A 9,400-nucleotide genomic window follows, 5' to 3' on the forward strand; every position below is an offset into this window, starting at 1 on the left:
CAGGGGCAGCACTGAGCTGGACACTGGATCCTGGGTGCCCTGGAGAGGGCATATTGGAACCCAGAGGGATGTGACTTACCAGACATCCAGACTGCATATGACAAGAATGGTTTTCCCCACCCATGCCTAAGCCCCTCCAGTATGGGATGGTGGCCTTCTTTTATAGCTGCAAGGTGGTCAGACCTCAAAGTTTCCCCTACCCCAAGGAAAAGAAGCCCTTCAACCTGCAAGACTGGGGAACAGAAGGGGTTCTGACCAGAGTTCCTGCTATCTCTCTGGCTTCAGTCACTGCACTGTATGGTAGCTCTGTGGCCTCCATCTGCTGTGAGAGGTGATCATCCTGAGCAGGTTACCCTGAGCCCCATAGCTGACTCCCTGAATCTATCAGGTCTCTCCACTTCCTGGGTCACTGGGCAAGGTGCTAAGTCCACCTTTAGTCCCTGCCCACAGCTCGAACTCCCACATAATAGTTGTTCCAACAGCAGAGACATCAGCCTGGTCCACGTAGGACCAAGTCCATTCCTCTAATCCTGTTGTATGGAGAGGGAAACAGACTAGGGAGGTCAAGGACTGATACAAGGTCATATTCATATATGCAAAAAGTACCTGAGTCAACTATGTGCTGAGCAGAGTGTTGGACATACAAGACAGACATGGGACAAAATGTTACGTACATATATATAAGTAAGGGTATCAAATTGTACTTGTAGGAAGTGTAGCACATAAATTGTAAACACACAGTACTCTATTGTAAATTCCATGTAGCCAGTTGTTTCTCACAAAAGGTTTTAGCCTCTTGCTGAATTCTGGTGTTTGTCATATGCCTATGGTTATAATTCAACCATGATGTGAGGGAGATGCATCTTATCTGCTTGTATTAGTTTTTTATGGCTGCCAAAATAGATTATCACAAATTTGGTGGCTTAAAAGAACAGAAATTTATTTTTAGTTCTGGAGGTCAGAAATCTAAAATCACTATCCTTGGACTGAAGTCAAGGTGCGGATCAGGCCACACCTTCACTTCGGTGGCTCTAGTGGAAAACCTGTCCCTTAAACTGCTGGTGGCTGTTAGCATTTCCTTCATTTGTAGTTGCAACTTGAGGCTCTGCCTCTTTGGTCACATGGCATCTACTCTGTGCCACATCTCTCTGCCCCTTTCACTAGGGATGGTTTCATTTGTTTGTAAATTCCACAATTGCAGAGTGCTGGGAACTCGAACCCGGGCCTCCAGCATGAGAGGCAGGCACTCTATGAGATGGGCTACATGGCCTGCACTAGGGATGGTTCTGATTGGATAAAAAGATAACCAAAATAATCTCTTTAATCGCATCCACAAAGACTTCCTTTATGTGGTGTTGGGGATGGAACCCAGGTCCTTGTGCACAGTGTTTTACCACTGAGCTACACCTCCAGCCCCTGACCCTTTTTCTGTGCTTTTTGGCGGTACTGGGGATTGAACCCAGGACCCTTTTGTTTTTGTTTTTTTGTGGACAGGGTCTCCCTAAGTTGCTGAGGCTGGCCTCAAACTTGGTGATTCTCCTGTCTCAGCCTCCCCAGTTGCCCTTTTTCTTCATGAGGTAACATTTACAGGTTCCAGGGATGAGAACCTGATAGCTTTGGGGGCCACTATGCTTACCACATTGCTCTTTTCCCCATAAATTGTCATGAAATCTGATATATGACCTAATGGTTCCTCAGAGAAATTATGTTAGTTGGATTGAAATGTCTCAATCTCAGCCCTACTTTTAAATTTAATCTAAATCATTAATATTTTTTCCATTGCTTTACTAGATCTGTGCTGTCCAATATGGTAGCCACTGGACTCTATTGAGCACTTGAAATGTGGCTAGTTTGAATTGAGATGGGCTTTAAGTGTAAAATATACACCAGAATTTGAAGTTAGGATGAAAAACAATGTAAAATATATCATTGATAACTTTATATTGGTTACATGTCAAAATGATACTATTTTGAACATACTGGGTTAAATAAAATATACTATTTAAATTAATTTCACCTGTTTTTATTTCTGTTCTGAATTTTTTTTTTTTTTTTGGTGGTGCTGCAAATGGAACCCAGGGCCTCATGAGCCTCATGCATGTTAAGCATGGCACTCTACTACTGAACTATACCACCAGCCCCTGGAATTTTAAACTAAATATGGCTTGCATTATATTTCTATTTGATGGCACTGGTCTAGAAAATCAACAGTGAATCAAACCGGATTTGTGGTGTTTTCGTTTCCATGGTGTAAATATTCTCATCTTGGCTGATTTCAACATAAGGTCCCTGATCATAGAATTGTGAAGAGCTGTGCAGTAGCACACTATTACATGGTGTTTGAACTATACAGACAAAATAGATGTAATTCAAAAACATATTTTTGGGGGTACTGGGGATTGAACCCAGGGGCACTTAACTACTGAGCTGCACCCTCAATCCCTTTTTCATTTTGAGACAGGTCCCTGATCATAGAATTGTGAAGAGCTGTGCAGTAGCACACTATTACATGGTGTTTGAACTATACAGACAAAATAGATGTAATTCAAAAACATATTTTTGGGGGTACTGGGGATTGAACCCAGGGGCACTTAACTACTGAGCTGCACCCTCAATCCCTTTTTCATTTTGAGACAAGGTCTTACTAAAGGTGCTGAGGCTGGCCTTGAACTTTCAATCCTCCTGCTTTAGCTTCGAGGGCTGCTGGGATTATAGGTGTGCACCACTGGGCTTAGCAGCATAGATATTTTAGAGCTGTGGGGGAGTGGCACAACCTATAATCCTAGCAACTTGGGAGGCTGAGGCAGAAGAATCACAAGTTGGAGATCATCCTTGGCAACTTAGACCCTAAATCAAGAATAAAGGACTGGGCAAGGCATGGTGGCACATGCTTGTAATCCCAGCAGTTTGGAAGGCTGAGGCAGGAGGGTTGCGAGTTCAAAGCCAGCTTCAGCAAATTTATTAAGGTGCTAAGCAACTCGGTGAGAGCCTGTCTCTATAAAATATTAAAAACAGGGCTGGGGAAGTGGCTCAGTGGTTAAGCACCCCTGGGTTCAATCCCTGGCACCAGAGCTGGGATGTGGCTCAGTGGTACAGTGCCCCTACATTCAATCACCAGTACTACAAAAATAAAAAGCTGATAAAGGTGAATGCAGCGGCACATGCCTGTAACCCCAGTGACTCTTGGACCAGGAGAATTGCAAGTTTGAGGCATCTCAGCAATTTAGCAAGACACTGTCTCAAAATGACAAAAAAAAAAAAAAAAAAAAAAAAGGACTGGGGATGTAGCTCTGTGGTAAAGCATCCCTGAGTTTAATCCCCAGTACCAAAAATAAATATATAAATAGAGCATAGGGCTGGGGGTGTAGTCAGTGAGAGAGTGCTTTTCTAGTGTGCATGAGGCTCTGGGTTCAATCCCAAGCACTGCAAAAAATAATAAAAACAGCATACATCACAGTAAATGTACAATAATTAGGAAATACTTGTTTTTAAATATTCTGTAGATTTTTGTTTTATTTACAGAACTAAGGATTGACCTGGGAGTATTCTTTAAAATTTTTCATTCTGAGATCGCCTCAAACTTGTGACTCTCCTGCCCTCAAGGATCTGGGATTATAGACCTGTGCCACTGTGTCTGCTCCTTAATTTGTAACATAATTTCAATTTTGTATAATCTAATTTTTTTCTTCCCTGTTCCTGCAGTGCGGAGGATTGAACTTGGAACCTGGTACATGTCAGGCAATCTCGTTACAGCTGAGCTATGTCCCTAGCCCCTAATTTTCAATACTGATCATTTAAACAACTGACTCACAATTTTTTTCATGTATGTATTGGGGATTGAACCCAGGGTTACTGTACCATCAAACCACATTCTAGCCCTTTTTATTTATTTTGAGATAAAATCTTGCTGAGTTGCCCAGGCTGGCTTCAAACTTGTGATCTTCCTGACTCAGGCTCCCAAGTAACTGGGAGTACAGGTGTGTGCCACCACATCCAGATCAACAAAAATTTACCAACTGAATCTTGCAAATAACTCCAGCACATCACTGGAGTTCCATTAAACGCTTCTGAACAGAGAAGGGATGATATGCAGACTTAGGATCCTTCAGGCTTCTATGTTGAGGACAGTCAAAATCAATACAAAAGTCACTGCATTGGCAAGGGACTAAGGTGTGGAATATTGGAGCTGGGTCCCCAGATGTGTGTGGTGAAGGTATGGTGAATCCTTTGGGCTATGTCAAGTTGGGGTCCCCCTGTTAGGTATCAGGTGCTCATTGCTGCAGTTCCCCTTGTGCCCACAGAGTGGTAGCAAAGCCCAAACCATGGTGCTTCACTGTGAAGGCCAAGGGACAACTATCTTTGTTTAGATGGGGAATCTAGGTCCCTAGAACTTGCTAGATGTTATCCAGAGGCAAGAACTCAGGTTCCTTGCTGTTTCTGCCCTGCTTATCCAGGGTCCTAAGGCTAGGTATGGAGGGGCACAAACCTGAGGGGCAAGCAAAGGCCCAAATATCAGGTAACCCCCCTCCCCAGATCACTGGCAGAGCTGTGGAGTTTAGAGCTCCCAACCTGGGTCTCACACTACCTCTTTTGGCTCCAGCTCCTTGGGGAACCCTTATGCCCCTTTGCTGACCCCTACCCAGGATCCTCATAGCTGCTCCTGGGCTCCCCGAGACCACTGGCTTCCTTCAATAGCTAAAAGTATACTGTGGTCCCAATGAATTGTAGGTGGACACAATACCTTTATTTTATTTTTATGTGGTGCTGAGGATCAAACCCAGGGCACCATGCATGCTAGGTGAGCACTCCACCGCTGAGCCACAACCCCAGCCCCATCATTTAATACTTACAACAACCTCTAAGACCTCACTTAGGGCAAATCAAATTCTGATTCCAGTAGCTGTGTGACTTGGGCAAATTACTTAACTTCTCGCCTTCAGTTTCTTCCTGAATAAAATGGGAACAGGACTGAAGAAACAACTACAGAGTCCAACACAGACCAAGTATTTGGGGTTAACAAATACTAGCAATCAGTATTATCCCCCATTTTACAGATGAGATAACTGAGGCCCAGAAAAGTAAAGTGGCAGAGGCAGACAAAATTAGAAGTTGGGGCCACAGCTGGCTGCAGTGGAGCATATGTGTAATCCCAGCTATTTGGGAGACTGAGGCAGGAGAATGGCAAGTTCAAGGTCCGCCCAGACAACTTAGTAAGACCCTGTTTCAAAATTGAAAAATTTTAAATAAAGAGGGCTATGGATGTGGTTCAGTGGCAGAGCCATGTCTTAACATGCAGGAAGCCCTGGGTTATATCCCGAGTACCAAAAAAAAAAAGGGTCATAGAAATGAATAAAGCAGAGTCTTTCTTCCTTCCAATAGGCCTGTAGCTGAGTTCACATGCCAAGCCCCTGGGGCCTCAAACCTAACACTCCCTACCGAGGCAGGTGCCCCCAAGTCCCCAAGGCCTGTAGCCCAGAATACAGGCTCAGAGCCAGTGTCAGGTCATAAGCCCTGCCTAAGAAGGGGCTCTGTAGCCATGTGTTACCTATCTGCAACTTTGGTCAGGACCCATCTCAGAGCCTGTTTCAGGCTGGGTTTGCCTCCACACTCCCCCTACCTGTCTGGCCTTTCTCTCACTGAGGCATAGAACACTGTTCACCCTCTGGACTAAGTAGTACTGGAATCCATTGCTCCCTTCATTTGGGCCTGAAGCCAGCTTCATTTTGCATACCCCACAAAACAAGGTACTCACTCCAACCCTCGTTTGGGCTGGCCAGCTGGTCAGCTCCTTGACTCCCTTTATCTCTCATCTCCCTCCTTCCACCTTAGGTCCTGCCCTACTCTCCAGCCTAGACTCCACTCCAAGAATCCTTGGTTCTACCAGCCCCACTACCCCCCAGCCACCGGAAGAAGCTGTGTGTGTGGTTTGGGCAACTCAGCAGGGTCACTGGCCTGGGCTGGGATCTGAGCCAGCTCTTAAAAGGCAGGCCTGCCTCCTTCAGCCAGTAAAGTATTCCACTCCCAGCCCCTTCTCTGCCTCTGCTGCTGGTTGGGATTTCCCCACTTGACACTCCCTGGAATCACCCCTTCTCTTCCCCTTCCCTCTGCAGGGATGTAACAAAATGACCTTAGTCTAAACCACTTTTCTATCCTCAGCTTCCAATTATTGTCTATAAAGTGGGGTTGTCCTTGTGTCTACAAGAATTGAAGTAGATAAGGCACACAGCATATTCTGGGGCCCCTCAGGGCATGCCAGCCTGGGTCATGGACACCCCTAGTCACCTAACTGCCCACCCGCATCCTATCAACCATCACTTCCTATGGATTCAGTTCCTACACTGTGATTGTTGTTTGCGTATTACAATGTGTGTATGTGCTGCTGGGATGGAACCAACACACATGCTAGGCACATGCTCCACCACTGAGTTACAACCCCAGCCTGTTCTGCATTTTGTAGTGACTTATTTCAAATATATTGAAAAAGACTTAAAACAGAGAAGTTACAAGAGGACCCATTACCTATACACATTAATTTGTTGTTATATTTGCTTCAGGTAGTTTTTTTTTTTTTTTTTTTTTTTTTTTTTTTTTTAGTAGTCTCACCAAGTTGCCCAGGTTTGGCTGGGAATACCTGGGCTCAAACAATCTTCCTGCTTCAGCCTCCTGAGTAGCTGAGACATAGGCACATGCCATAGCAGCTATTTCAGATCTTGTTTTAAAAATATCTGTTTTTTGGGATACCAGATACTCGGGAGGCTGAGGCAGGAGGATCACAAGTTTAAGGGCACCATCAGCAATTATGAAGACCCTGTCTCAAAATAAAAATAAAAAAGGGCTGGGGATGTAGCTCAGGCATAAAGTGCCCCGAAGTTCAATCCCTAGTACAAAACAAAAACAGAAAAACCCACCTACACCTCAGGACTGGGGTGTAGCTGTGTTTGAGGACTTGACTAGCATGCGCAGGAGGGCCCTGGGTATAATCCCCAGCACTATAAAACCAAACCAATCCCAGCCTTCAAGGAACTCATTATCAGGCAAAGGTAGAAAAACATACAAAAAAGTCAAATAGATGGCAAATGGGAAGCCAGTAGGTGAAGACATTAAGAGTGGGGCCTGGTTGTCATTTCTTTTTTGTTTGTTTGTTTGTAGTACTGTGGTATTGGGATTGAACCTAGGGGTGCTTTACCACTAAGCCACATGCCCCAGCCCTGTTTTTACTTTTTATTTATTTATTTAGTGGTGCTGGGGATTGAACCCAGGTGTGCTTACCACTGAGTTACATTTCTAGCCCTGTTTTTACATTCAGTCAGTTATTTATTTATTTATTTTCTTTCCAGTACTGGGGATGGAACCCAAGGGTGCTCTGTGGTATGAACTACATATCCAGCCCTTTTTATTTTTTATTTTGAGACAGGGTCTCACTAAGTTACTGAGGCTGGCCTCAAACTTTGTTACTCTTACCTCATCTTCCTGAGTTGCTGGGATTACACGCATATGTCGCCATGCCTGGCCCCATATTTTTGAGATGGAGTCTCATTTTGTTACCCAGGCTGGCCTTCAATTCTTGGGCTCCAAGGATCTTCCTGCTTTAGCCTTCCAAATAGATGGTACAAGTATGTGCTACTAGACCTGTCTAGGACTGCCTTTTTAAACCAAGGTCAGGTTGTGGAGGTGTCATTTATCAAAACCAAGAAGGGGTGAGGAGTTTGGTTAAGTGGAGGCCTGGGGTAGGATGTTCAAGGCCAGTGCAAAGGCCCTGAGGCAAGAATCCACCTGGTATGTTTAAGAGGGGGTGAAGTCAGTATATTCTGGATTGAGAGTTCTAAAACTTTACAGCTGGCTCACCTGCCAGGGTCTGTGTTCAAGTCTTGTTTTCAATCACCTTATTTAGTCCTTACTACATTTTGCAGATGAGAAAACTGAGGCCCAGAGTGTATTAGTGACTCAGCTGAGGTTACACAGCTTATAAAAGATGTCTTGGGAGTTAAAGTCAGATATAGGTTCCATCCCAGAGCTGGGCTGTAGTCCTGGGATGGCCTGGGAGGGCGGTCACCCCCTCAGGAAATGCTGAGAAGGCTACAGCCCCTTGCCTGGCTGAGGAAGCTGGAGCAGGGGTCAACTGTTCCTTCCCATAGGCCCACATTACCAAGAAAGGAGTGGAAGCACCTTAGATGATGGGGATCCCTGTATTCAAATACTTGCTTGGGCTCCCCTGAGCAAGGAGCTGACTTGTTCTGGACACCTGTCCCTGTCCCCTTAGGCTGCTGTAGAAATAGGCCTGGGCTCCCCTGGCTTATGGGTGAGGACACAGATATTCATACTGCATGAATCCCTAAGCCCTGCCCAGTTGTATGGTATCTGAATATACCCCTTCCCCCTTAACCTGATCAGATTGGGGCCAAGCTTGCTTCACAGTCACCTGGGAAAGGGGCAAGTTTAAAATCCAGATTCTAGGGTCCTACTCCACTGGTACTCACATTTGGGGAACCTAGAATCTGCACTGTTGACAAGTAGGAGGATTCATCCCTTTCCATCCCAATATTGGGGATTGAACCCAGGAGTGTTCTACCACTGAGCTACATTCCCAGTCCTTTTTATTTCAAGATAGGGTCTCACTAAGTTGTTCAGGCTGGCCTTAAACTTATGATCCTCCAGGCTCAGCCTCCTGAGTGGCTGGGATTACAGGTTATGTATCACCATATCCAGTCCAAGTCCCATTTCAAAATGGAGACAAAGGAAGGGTCAGGACTTGCCTAGGGTAAAAGGGATCAAACAATTAACAATAACCATAATAACAGCTAACACATACATAGCTCTTCCTACCTGCCTAGCATGTTCTAAGGATTTGACAATATTAATTCACTTAATCTTCACAGCAACACTTTGAGATAAATACTAGAATTAGCAGCATTTTGGGGGAAACTGAGGCAAAGCGTGCATAATTTGAACTTGTTCCAGGTAGGCACAGCTTCTAGATGGCAGTGATGATGTGAATTAACTTCATAACACTTCTCTCTGTGAGGCCCATTAGCAAGGCAGGGACCAGAACCCAGGCCTCTGAGTTGGGCAAGGGAAGGGCATTTGGCCAGAGGAAGTCTGATCCTCTTCAGTCCAGCCAGCTCTGTCCACAACTGAAGACCCCTTGCTTTTTGCTCATCTGTCTCAGCTTCCTCATTTGTGAAACTGGGATGGTATCATTTTCTTACTTCATGTGACTGTTAAGACCATTAAATCAGTTGAAACCAGGAAAGAGCTGTTTTCCCCCTGCCCCCTGTGGTGCTGAGGGTGGAACCCAGGGCTCCCAGGATGCTAGACAAGTACTGTACCATTAAGCCACAGCCCCAGGCCCCAGGAAAGGATTTTGAGCAGTACCTACCATACAGTAGGCACTCAAAAGCTT

This window comes from Sciurus carolinensis, chromosome 3 (genome assembly GCF_902686445.1).
Source record: "Sciurus carolinensis chromosome 3, mSciCar1.2, whole genome shotgun sequence".
NCBI classification, from domain to species: Eukaryota; Metazoa; Chordata; class Mammalia; order Rodentia; family Sciuridae; genus Sciurus; species Sciurus carolinensis.